Source organism: Melospiza georgiana, chromosome 8, assembly GCF_028018845.1.
Source record: "Melospiza georgiana isolate bMelGeo1 chromosome 8, bMelGeo1.pri, whole genome shotgun sequence".
NCBI classification, from domain to species: Eukaryota; Metazoa; Chordata; class Aves; order Passeriformes; family Passerellidae; genus Melospiza; species Melospiza georgiana.
Window position 1 is genome coordinate 28430908 of NC_080437.1, and position 13554 is coordinate 28444461.

General features: G+C 35.5%; 1 protein-coding gene across 4 annotated transcripts in view; it reads left to right on the forward strand.

The window, feature by feature from the left end:
- VTI1A (vesicle transport through interaction with t-SNAREs 1A) overlaps positions 1-13554 on the forward strand; it is a 255367-nt gene that overhangs the window by 61754 nt on the left and 180059 nt on the right. The gene's annotated exons all lie outside the window — the stretch shown is intronic.

Consider the following 13554-nt stretch of genomic DNA (forward strand, 5'->3'; position numbering starts at 1 on the left):
AAAGTATACATCTGAAAAGAGATGGAATACTTCGTCTAAATTCTACATTTGTCTTAATATGCAGTTACATGTTGTCAGTTTACCCACCCGCAATGATTGCTAGCACACACTGCAGACTCCAGTTGTTTTTGTCTTTTACTTTCATTCATATATGTAAAAAATTTCATTTTAATAAATGTATAAGATATTAACTACACTTTATATAATAAGGTTCTCAGCACAATTTTCTTGCAATCAGTTCAGTGACTGATTATGCAGCTGTTTCTGTGCAATGAAAGAAGTAAACAAATCACATCCCTAAATATACAGATGGACATAAAATTAATGGAGAAGGCTAAACTGCAGCACAGTTATTGAATTAGTGGTGTTTTTAATTGACTACAACTTTTCAGTTTGTATTTTCAAAATGTTTTTTCTAAGTTTTAGCAATTTCTAGTGGATATTTTTAAAAACAGCAATAGTTAAGCCTTCAAAGTCTAATCCCCTTAAATAAAGCTTTTGCAAAGTTGAAGAAAGTTTCAGAAAATGCATGTTTGAGCCATGAATAATTTTCTGGAAGAGAGTCCCGATTAATTGATACATATCCAGAATTTTTTTTTAAATTCAAACCTTATAAGAGATAAATTGAATTAAAACCTTATAGAGTTAAATATGGCTATGCTAAATAAATGGTATTGCTCAAGTGCCTACATTTTAATTATTCTGGGCTTAGTGCTGTGCATAATAATGAAATGGATGTATGGAACATACAGTGCAGAATTTGGAGGGCACAAGGAGCATTAATTCTTTTGTGCCAGAGGATGGCACATTATATAGACAGACATATGATAGCAATTAAATTTGCTTTCCTGCAGATTTTCTATAAATGGTCAATAACTTGTTTTTAGAAGGACTATTTTAAACTTGTAAAAATCTGCTTTATTTGAGCCTGGATCTTTCACAAAGAAGCAGTATATAAAAATTCAGACTGATCCTTTTGTGGAGGAGATGTCTTATATACTTTTTTACTCCATGTGGAATTTGTTTTATGGAGATGATCATGTTAACTTCGGTTTCATATCTCCATGGTGATTTCTGAGAAATATGGTTGAGTGCAAATGTATATTTATATACGGTGTCTTTCAGTATCAAAACCAGGTGAAACTGCATTGAATTCCACAGAGTCTTTAATTCACCCCATCTTTGTGTCCATCTCTACTTTTTATCTCATGCACAGAGAGAGAGAGAGAGAGAGAGAGGGGTGTATAATTCTTGGTCCCAAAACTCTGAGAAGACTTGGAGTGGAGTGATATTATATGACTTCTTAATATTAAATAATTTCGAGACAATGACTTTGGAAATATTGACTTCATTATAATTAGATTATTTCTAGATTTCTAGATTAGATCATTAGAAGTAGATTATTTTTTTCTGAAGATTTTTATAGACACTGATGAAGTATTTTAATCCTGGCATGGACCACACTGATCCTAGGTATAAGAGAATTTAGATTCTCAGTGCAACGAAAGAACTTACTTTTGGAAGTATTTTTGGTTGCTCTGTGTTGAGGCCTCCCAATAAAATAAAACATTTTCAGTTCTTCTTTGACCAGACTGCTCAGACCATGTCTTGCCTTTTTTATTACTTCTATTGCATAAAGACCTTCTCTATACAGCACTGGTGAGGCCACTTCTGTGGTGCTGTTTCTAGGTCTGAGCTCCTCTGTACAAGAAAAGCATTGACTTACTGGAGTGAGTCCAGGAAATTCATGAGCAGAATTAAGGGACTGGAGCATCTTTCATGTGAGGAGGGGCTGAGAAAGCAAACAGTGTTCTGTGTGGGGAAGAGAAGGCTCTGGAGGACTTTATAAGTGTGTACAAATAGCTGATGGGTTGGAATGAAGAAGGGGAGCCAGACTCCTCTCAGTAATATCCAGAGACAGGACAAGAGGAACAAATTATAACCTGTGAAAGTCCATCAGAACGTGATCATTTTTGTGGTCAAACAGTGAAATAGGTAGCTCAGAGTGACTGTCAACTCTTCATCTCAGAAGATACTCAAAATAAGTCTTGACTCTGGGTGACCCTAGGGCAGAGTGTTGGACAAGGTGATGTCAAGAAGTCCCTTCTGTGGTTCTGTGAGGTGGAGGTGACCTGAAGTATCTATTCTACTTTACTTATGTGGTGTCTTTTCACAATTATGGATATGTAAGTTGCATACTGTAATGAAGCTGGATGATTTTCACCTCTGGAATAAGTCACATTAATCAGCAAAAATACATATACTATTTTAACCTGCCCCTGTGATCATCTAGGGATTAATCTGACATCACATAACTAATTTTATGCAATTTCACATTACAATTCCTGAAACTTACCATGATAAATTAGAAGCTTTTTTCCTGTTTGCATCTCTAAATTGATAAGCTCTTTCATCTTATGTACAGTTGTTCATACAAGCTGAGATCTGTTGGAAGGTCTGACTTCCTTCTTTGAGCAGTGTCATTGATTCATGCCTTCAGTGGTGTCTGAACAGGATGCCACTTATGTCACCATCTCTAAGGCAGCCCAGCACTGTCAGGCTTTCATAGTTTCTCTGCTGTCATTTGTTGATGCTGAGGATGTTTAAATCTATGCAGAAACCTCCTGAAGGGCTACGCAAAGCCTTTTGTATCTGGCAGCCAGCTCTGCAGTACTCAAGGCCCACTGTAAGCAGAAGAACTTTAGAATAAACATTTGTAGGAGTATGTTGCAAATTTAACAGGTGTTTGAGAAGCTGATTTGGTACAACTGGGAGTCAATCAGAGCTTTTGCTTTTAAGTTGCTTGAATTTTATGGCAGAAGCATGACGAAAATCTCTCAAGATATAAAGAGAAACAATCAGCTGTTTGAATCTCAAAGGTCTCCATTGTTTGTACCAAGTAGGGGAAGTTATTAATAATGGTTGATAACACTGCAAAGTGCACTCATCTGCTTTTTAAATTCAAAACACACTTTTAAAGAATATTTCTTGTTGTTATTTTTCTGGATTTGTGTTATAATCTGCTTTGGTGGTGAGAAAGAGATAAGTTTACAGCCTTGTAAATAGGCATTTCCAACACCACACATTATTTGCAACTCTGCAACTCAGCTCTCCTAATTTCAAGCCACTTAATCTGACCATATAGCCTCAGAATATGAGAAAGCAATTTTTATGCATTCTTAAAACCTGTTTCAGTCAAAAAGAGAGCTCATGAAATTAATCCTGATTAATCACAAAATTCTTCCTGGTTTTGAGGGGGCTTAATTCTATTCCCCATGCTCAGATTTCTACAGTACCAAAATAAATTCTAGAACTTCCTTATTTTGTCTGCACAATGTAGCATAGTAAGGTATACCCTTCTTTGTTGAGTCTTAGATATGTTTGCTCAGACAAGAATGTTTTGAATGAGGAATAGTTTAAAATGCTTCATTCATCTTCAGTGATAAAATTGGCATGGAAATGTAAAACAGTGTCAAGGAGAAGAAGAGCACACCTTGTTGTAGAGGACCATTGTGCTCTGCAGTTGAGTTGCTTTCACTGAGTTCTTCTCAACTGCTAGATATTTTCCAGGAAAAAAAAAAAGTAATGTTTATATAATATAAGTTTCACCTTGTCTCAGGACAGTGTGTGAGAGAGATCCAACCACTGAATGCTGTCCAGGATTTTAGGGAAAAACTATGCTGCATGTATTTACTTTTTTTTCTTCATCACCCTTAGATATTTCTATAGCTTGCAGTAATTTGAGAAGTGTTGAGCTTGCCTCTGAGTGGTGATTATTGGATATTATGCCGTGGCTCTGAATCTCTCAGAAATATCTGTGCTACTAGAAGAGTTTGTGGATAATATATCTATTCTTTGTACTTAATTTTGTCTTTGCTTCTATTTTTATACCTCTTTTGTAGCATGTAAACATGGTGTTGTAGAAGTTAAGAAATCAAGGAAAAAAGTCTCCTGTTCCATATATAGAAAATAATTCTGAAACTTGAGTTGAGGTTGCTTAAAATTATTATTTTTTCTCACTCCTCCTTACTCATTGGGAATCTCAGGAATATGTAACTCTGAAGCAGTTAAAGGAGAAATGTCTGTCAGCAGGGGACACAACAGCTTATTTTCCACCTTGTGTGACATGACTAATTCTTGTTACTGAGGGATCCAAGCAAATTTCAGTGGCTTTCACCTGTTGTAATGAGCTACAGTCAAACCTTCTTTTCTGGACTAAGCCATAAATCCATAATGTAATTAATGTTGTGGCCTATGGGCAGATGGTCAGACCCACCCCAAAGCATTGACAGCCTTCTTGCTGGAAGCAAAGAATGGGAATCTCTATGTTTGCTTCTTTATGGAGTAATATTAATTATTGTCTTATCTGGATGCAGCACTGAGTGAAAGTATGTTAACAAATGTTTATAAAGTGCTTCTGAAGGCAGGAGTCTTCAAGTTCAATGATTTTAGCATGAGAAGGGAACTGTTTTAACAGAACTCTAGGAGGTGTCCTGCCAGATATGAGTAATGGAATTTCATGTACAAGCACATTGTCCACAGCAGCATGTCACAGATTTGGGTCTCTCACTCCTGTACTGATGGAACAATCTGAATCTCCAAGCAGCTGCCCTGAAAGACCTTCTCCCACCATATTTCATGGGGTGATTGTGGTGGTCAGGTGTCATGCTCACCAGATGCACACCAGAACTGTCATAACACTTGTGAAACCATTAAAATGAAAATAAGTATATTGACCAAGCTGCTTCCATTCCATGACAATTGCAAGAGCTGGAGTTTACAGGTACAATAGAATTAAAAAGTGTTTGCTCAGCTTAAAAAAACTTTAAATGGCTCTAACATCCATTGTTAATTTAACAAAGTAACAAATCCTAATGTTCATACATATAGGGCTGCATTAGACTAGTGGAAAGGTTGCTGTGTCTCCTATGTTGTAATTTTGTATTCTTAGTAATTTACTTGAATTAGTTAATATCTGTTGGACCTTCACATCCCTGTTCTCTCTTCAAGTGTATGCATATTCTGATTATATTTGAGCTCCAAATAACTAAGAGTATGGAAATGGAAACCAAGTTTTGAAAATCAGGACCTTGCTTCCAGTGTCCCTTGCTTTAAATAAAAAAGGCTATTCCTGTCCTAGATATTTACACTTAATATCTACCTATTTCATCTCTAATGAATTATTCATACATGTATATGTGAATACTGTGTGTAAAACCTTTCATTAGAGAAAGAGGGCTTCTGAGTTCTGGAGCATATACCAATATCTCCTCCTCAGGTGTTTCTTTGATATGCCAGAACATCTTTCTACTGAAATCTTAATCCAAAGTTTCTATAGTGAAATGAGTTTTTATGCAGTTTCCAGTCACCATCAGAGAGAGCTTTTTCATGATCTCTGTTTCTTCTGCTAGCAGCAGTATTTCATGTTTCATATATAATTTTTTTTTCTTTTCTGGCTGATTTCTATTAAAATCTGTTTATTGTTTCAGAAATTCATTTTGAAGTGGCATATTGCATTCCTACATCTCTAAGCCCTCTGCCCTTCTTCCTAGTCTGGGCTTTAAAGTGGTGAGGAGGAAGAAATAGGGAGAGATTTTTGTTTCTGGGGATGTCAGGCCTCAGGAGTATCCCAGCTGCACAGTCATGGGGGGAATCGTGTTTGGGTTGTGCTGCTGCTTTGTAATAAACAGTCAGAAGCAGCATTGAGAGGGCATGGAGAGACCAAACTACTCACTTTCCATTCCTTAGTGCTTTACCTGCAGTTGTTGATACCAGGGAAGGGATTTTTACACCTTCAGTTTGAATATTTCCTGCTGGTTCCTTGCTTGTCCAGTCACTGAGCTGCTCCCTATTGCCACCTCCTCCCTCCCTCTCACTGTCCTTCCCAGCTCTGACCTTCCCAATTCCAGCTCTTTAATCCCCTTTCTCTCTATTCAGATACTTCTTTGCACATTAATTCAAAATCTGGCACCATCCCAATTTTCCTTAGCTCTGGGAAGGATTTGATTCAGCAGCAGTGTGGGCCTTGCACTTTTGTGGTCATGAAAAGTTTATCCAGTAACTCACCCAGTGTTGTCTACTGGTTTTCTTAGCCTGTTCCCTCTGCTCCTTTGTCCTCTGCATTTCCATGTGTTGTTTCAAATGCAGGATATTGATTATTTTAGTGGGGTTTTTTTGTATTTTTAAATACATAAAGTACTTACCATTAAATAAGGAAATTGTGTGTTTTCATTAGTTGAGAGTACTGCCCTCTAACTGCTACCAAAAAAACACTTTCCAACTACTTTTTTTGAAGAGATGAGGAAACACTTACTTTATGGAGTTGTAAGACCATTTCTGTTAAAAGATTATCTTTTTGGTATTCTGTACCTTTCAACTGGATTTCCAATAAAAAGAGGGTTTATCTTTCACTTCAGTAGGTTTGGGATTATATCATTAATGCAGCAAATAAGGAATGTCAAATCTGTTCAGTAGTACAGATTTGCTAAGTTACAGTAGGAAAAAATGGTGATCCAAATTTGACCTTTTTGCCCTCTGTTTTGGAAGAAGTCACAGGATATTTTACATGTGCAGGAATTCATTATTGTACCACACATCAAGGGACAACTTAACTTCAGTCTTGTTAGGAACTCGCATCCAGTTTCAGTTTGCTTAAGACTGATTTTTGGATGAGCAAACATTGCAATAACTTTATAAAGATGCATTATTATATGTAATAGAAACATAATTTTAGGAGCTTTTATTCCATGCTAGAATTATGAAAACTTTTTTTTTCAGTTATCAGATACTGTTAAGTACTTCCTGTGTGTATGCCAGACAGATAATCACATAGGCTAAAATCTGTGTATGTTTTCACAAATACCTTGCATTTGTCATAGAATACCAGTGAATAATATTAATATCTGAATTATAAGCTGAACTCAGAAAATAACATTAAAGTATTATTTTACAAGTCCTCTATTGGACCACCTCTACTGTGTAGACTGTTGTGTAGGAAATAACCTCCAACTGAATCAGAGAAAACAGTATTTCAGCATCATTTTTTTTTGGTGCTGACCCTCTTTCTTTAATGTATTTATTCATATAAGATGGTGTTTATTGATGACTGTATTCATTACAGCTTACTCCTAAGTCTGTAGTAAAGCTTTTGAAGACTTTTTGTCCTAATAAGAATATGAGGATTTCAGGTCAAGGTACATGGCTAGTTTTTGGTCTGAACTTACATTACCTGCTTCTTTCAATTTTGAAATTATTTAGCCTCAGGGAGCTTTCCCCTCTGTGATAACATTTCAGAGTTTGTTGTCTGGTTCTGAGCAGGTAAGGCAAATAAAAGAAAGACGGATAAAATAAAAAGATATTTTGAGCAGTATCTGTTGTTTCTAGCAATGTGAATAAACTCTCCAAACCACCTTGGTTTGAGAAAGAGATAATGGAAAGGGCAAAAGCCACCAGATGAGGCTTCCATGTATAGAAGTTTTTTCCTCCATATATATGTTTATATTCTCTTCTGTTATTTGTTAACTCTCAGCCACCCTGCTTAGGTGTCTCCAAGAGATGTTAGAATTAAATCTAACATAGCTTGTCCAGAAAAGCCATTTCAACAGGTGGACAAAAAGTGCCAAGTCAAGCCTATAGCAAGCAAATGTTCAACTTGTACAGACCTGAGAAGACCTCTTGATCAGGTTGCATATTCTCCCTGAGGAAAATGAGTTGTAGAAAACTTGTCCAGAAAGTTTCAGATAGTTGGGGACTGCTGGTTCATCTTTAATGGGTAGAACTCAAATTCTGATATGTTGTCCCTAAACACTGTTCCCATTTATTTATGATTTATTCTCTCCCTCCCATCCCATATACCACTGGCTCTCCTTTTAAACTTTCACCAAGTGAATGCAGCTGATTCCAAGGGATACTGGCTTGGCAGTGACAGTCAGTCTGTTGCAACTTTTGAAAGAGCACAGCTGAATGGAATTACAAGTCCACATTTTGACCTTCAAATATATTAATACACTGTTAATTTAATGACTTCATTTGCTGAGTTCATTCTCCACAGAACATTAGCTGTATATTTCATTAAAAAAACAGACTTTGGTGAATTGGAATTTCTGGTATTTAAGTAAACAACCTGATTTTCAATAGTTTTTAACAGATTTTTTGCTACATGGGTACGGCTGAATTTGCACAGCATGAGGTCTTGCTTGGCAAAGACTTTTTATATTACAACTTACATCAAGAAGAAAAGTTGATGAGCTTAGACTTGACAAAGCTCACCTGTGTTTTGCAGATTTTTTTCTATTTCTTGTTTGAAGCTTTCTACCTCTGCTCCTTGATAGGCTAACATTGTTTTCCTCCAAATACACTGAAGAATGAAGTCTAACATTAAGAAATATATCTGTACTGAGCATGCTTTTCTAGGTAAAGCCAATATAAAAAGGGTTTTCATGATAGAACATCTTAGGACTAAAGAGTTACAATTACACAATTTTATTTTTTTTTGAGTGGAAATATAGGAGCAGGGAGGAGAAGCCCAAACTTGTATGTCCTGAAACAGGACATACAAGCAGAGAATGGAAAAACATTTTTCAATCACAGTGTGGAATGATGGAAGAGCACCTTATCTGGGTATTTCTTCATACATTTAAAGTCCCACCATACTTCTGTATGATAATGTTTTTATTATACTGCTAATAGAGTTTTTGTCCTGTAATTACTAATATATATGGTCCATAAATTTGTCAATGTGTTGCATGAGCAAGCAGTCAGGTTTGGGAAGTGCTGAGCATTGTGGAACCTTAGTCCAGTTACAGTTGAAATGTCAGCTTGTGTAATGTGTGTCAGATGAGGACATAACCTCCAATTTGTGCAAGTACTGCCGACCATCCAAGTCTCTACTTTTAAATCAAAACTTAAGACTCAGGAGTTCCATGTTGGAAGCTGTTTACTGACTGGCTTGATTTCATCCTGTCAGTGTGAGTGGAACTGCTGATGTGCAGTACCCCTCATCTCTCTGAACTGGCACTATGAACCAGCACTGTGATTTTCTTTGAGCTGTTACAATCTTATTTTGAGAAACTATTTCTGGTTATTGGCTACTAGTTGTTGTGAGGAACTGTAGACCAAAAAAATTGTAGCTCATGGTTTTGAGAATACAAATTCACTATTTTATATCAGTCACAGGCCACTTATGCACATCTGTACCTTCTTGTTTCTCTGTACTTTTTCTTGGCTCAAGAGAACCTTTTAGTATTCTTCTGTGATTCTGTGTCCCTTCCATATTTTGCAAGCTTTTTCCTTGCTCCTAATTCCAAGTATCAGCTGTCTGTCACATTGTGGTTCTTTTTCTGCCACATTCTCTTTACCTCATCACATTTCGCTATCTCCAAAAATGTAAATTTTTATATGGAATTTTATATTCTTGGCCTAATCCTAACAAATGTAATAAACTTGTCATGCTTATAAACATGCCCAGTTATTGGCTGGCAGAGCATAAATATTTACATATTAAATTGCAAGTGTGTGTTGGCACGTGCACATTGATTGACACGTTGATGTGCATGCTGATGTGCATGGGGAAGAATCAGAAACATAGAAAATGGTGATTTGGAAGGGATCCATAGGAATCTTAGAGTTCATCAAGCCCAACTTCTGGCTTGCACAACCCCAAGAATCACACCCTGTGCCTGAGAGCATTGTCCAAGCACTTCTTGAGCTCTGTCAGGCTTGGTGCTGTGATCACTGCCCTGGGGAGCTGTTCCAGTGCCCAGACACCCTCTGGGGGAAAAACCTTTTTCTAATATCCAACCTAAACCTCTCCTGACACAACTCCAGGCCAATGTATCACTGGTCACTTTCTCTGTTTTGCTTAGTACCTTTCCAAAAAGGTTTGCAAGAAAAGAGTTTGTTTCCATCAGGGATGTTGAGCTCTGTCTGGTTATCTCCAAATCAAGGGATCGGGAGTCAATAGTTGTTGAGGTTTGCATTTTTGTGAAATAAATTCCTTAATTTACTTTGCAGATCTTGCAAAGATAAACATGCTCTAGAGGTATCTCTTACATCTACTTGGCTGGTGTAAAACTCTGTAAAACTGAAGTTTTTAAGTGTTCATGTGTTTTAGTTTTGTCTTCTGTTTAGCTTCTTTGCAGGATCCAGAGAGCCAACATGCAAAACAGTTGGAATTGAGAGTATTGTTTAGGTTTTGATTTTTTGTTATTCACAGGGATGCAATAATTTTGTCTTTTCATTACAGATGTCTTGAAAGCATTAATCTGATTTTTATAGTTGAGTGCTGTAAGATTTCCATGTGTTGAATGTTTTGGCACTTGCCTACTGTAATAATTGGCTGGAATGCCATCTTGAGAAATTTTCTGAGAATTATTATATTTGCTTTACTCTGTATGCAAGTGATTTTTCTGTTTTAGTGCCCTATTTTTCAGTAGTGAAATATGAGGTATAGAAGTGTTAAGAATGAAACATAGAGATCACATTAATTTTTTTCATTATTTTATTATTTTTTTAATTAACTGCTTTCAATTTTATGGAGAGGATATATTTTAAATCTGGTCTAGAAACAATTATATTTTCTCTAATGAGTTTAAAGTCAGAGTATTGCTCAAATGGTAATAATTCAAGGGAAGGGTTATTTAATGCATTCCCATAAAATGTTCTATACAACAAGTATTCTAGCAAAACTTTATAAATATGCCATGAACTAGATTAGTTATTTACTCTATTTATAACAGATTAAATGTTAATTTTAACATTTTAAGATTAATCTTTGGAGAAAACATTTAGAAATGCTTTTTAAAGCCTGGCCCACAGAAATGGAAATGACACGAAATTTGTGGAATAAATTAATCACTTGTAAAATATGCTTGGATAGACTTTGGTGTTTTCCCTATGTTGATGACATTTTTTTAGTTATTTTATTCAGCTATTAAAACAACAAAATAATGTTTGTGATCTCCTTTTTCCAAGAAAGTTTCTTCAAACTCAAACTTAAAATGAATTAAGTCATGAAATAAAGAAGAATATGCCATAACCTATGTAGCTCTTAAAGAAATATATGGTGGTCCCCCTGACCACCCAGAGGGACAAAACTGAGTTTGAAAGGTTTTCTTTTCTTTTGGTGGAAATTTCCATGTTTAAGCAGCTATGCAAAAACAGAGAGTGAATATTTGATTAAGAAAGTAATTTTAACTAGTGATTCAAAATAAGATTGACTGTAGTTTTTTACTTCTAAATTAAATCAGTTGTGTCTTTCTGTATGTTTTCAAGGAACAATGTTTATTACTTTACTGTGTTTTCCTGCTAGATACGTGATCATGTCTCTTAAAACATTAAAAAAACAGACCATTTGCAATGGAACCTTTTATTCATCTGTGATGCTCTGCATAGCACACTTGCACCATTATGTGTACATTTTGTCTGGGAACTACTATATTTTGGTAACAATGAGTGTTTTAAATAATCGTCCTGTAAATTTATGACATTTGAAGCAAAATTTTAATACAGGAAGATAAAATATTGAATTAAAGATAAAAAATAGCTTATTATGGTCTCCTATTTTAGTGACTCTCTGCTTGCTCAAGCACTCAAACAGAAGTCCTGGTGCCAAAATCCAGATGACCCATATTTTACTCATTCCTACTACAGAGCTCAGGAGTTGGTGTATTAACAGTTTTAGTTCTGTACAATTTGTGGACTATCAGTTTTTCTGTTACAGCTTATTCATGCATAAAATAACATTTTCTGCTTTGCATAATGATAGAAAGTTCCTGAATTGTAAAGTTCTGCAAATGTGATGAATATTATTAAAGTTCTGGAGTATCATTTTTAGCCAATTTAAATGTTTGCCACAATGTGCCTCATTTGTGCTGTAAGTGTAATAGTATCTCTTCACACAATTACAATTTCTTACAAAGATAATATTTTGAGATGTTATGCTATTGACCATTTGTTACAGTGGAGATGTAAAAATCCCTGTATGAGCTTGGCATCTCTGAAATTTATTACCTTCCCTGTCATTTTCCTTAAGCGTGCTACAGCTTCATTGACATTTGTCAGAGTAATTTATCAGGAGACTAATTGCTCACTTGTAGTTTTTCTTCAGACATGTTAATGCTTGGGTAACAAACTACAGTAGAAAACTTTGTGTGATTTTGCAAGGGCCCAATCCAGAGTTCACTGAAGGCATCAGGGAAGTTTCTCTTGATTTTCTCTGAGATCACATTGGAAAGTATGGGGAATAACCATAATCAAAACCACCACAAATGTTAATCAGCTATTATTTTTTAAAATTAATTTTAGTTTAGTTTGGTAAAATATGTATCCCTTGACATTGAGTAGTCTCTACAATGGTTTCATTTTTACTATGGGGAAATAGCACAATGACCATTCTGTGCTTGGGAGATGTTAAGTTCAGGGCTGAAGATACAGTTCATGAAGACAGTACTTCTAGATTTTAAGATTTTAAGTGTTTGAGAGCTGTCTGAAAATGATCCAGGTAGACTCTGTTCTTAAGTTTTAATGTTTTGGGGAGTTTGTATCCAGTCAAATACAGTGCTTTATCTCCAAAGATGAAATTTTCCCATTTTGTCTATATAATATTTATATATGGACAAGAAATAGAAGTCAGAATCCAGATATGTTGACCCCTGAGATATAATATTGACCTCTGTGAGTATTAACTTCTCAGATCAATAAGTGCTGTTATTGACCTCAAAGAAAAATCAATAGCAGCTTGTTAATTTGCAAACTATGACTGCAAGAAAATGGTGCACATTTTGTTCTTCATTATCACCTATTTATATCTATATTTTAATGCTTTCAGTATTTCCACCTAGAGATCATCATGTCAAAACATTTCAATCCCAGCTGTTAAAAGGTTGGGGATACAGACATTGTACATTATGGAATAATTGAGGTTATTTCCCATATGTCATGAAAAGAATGCACTGAACAGTTGTATTTCACCTGTGTTAATTTTTTGGGGGGTAGTCCAGTTCATTTAATTTCATTTTCTCTGGTGTGCTTAATCAAAACATTGCATAAAAGTACTATATTTTACCTGCCAGATTTCTACATGAATAATAAAGGGGATGAAAACCTGACTACTGGAAACAAGGAGACTGAAAGTGATCACTACAAAAAATCATAATTAATATACAGCAGATTTTTCCTATTTACATAAGGATGACAGGTTTCTAGGTAATACAATGTTCTGAAATGTTACTATGTGACTATATAACAAAGAAGAGAAAGTTTTAAATGACAAAGTATTTGTGAAGAGGTGTTGTTTTGTATCATAGCAGGTTTTGTATATGAACACTGAAATGTCAGGTTTTACAGAGCTTGAAATGCCTAAAAAAATGCCCGTTGCTGAAATTCAAGTGTCAACAGTTCTTCTGCATATACACCACTTTAATATTTAAACTTAAAAACCTCATCAATAGTTTAGTATTACTTTGGCCTTGCTATGATTTGGCTGCTAAAAGATGCAGAGGCTGATTTGGTCTGGAGGGTCATGTCTTCCTTTGCAGAAGACAAAGCTCAAATCTT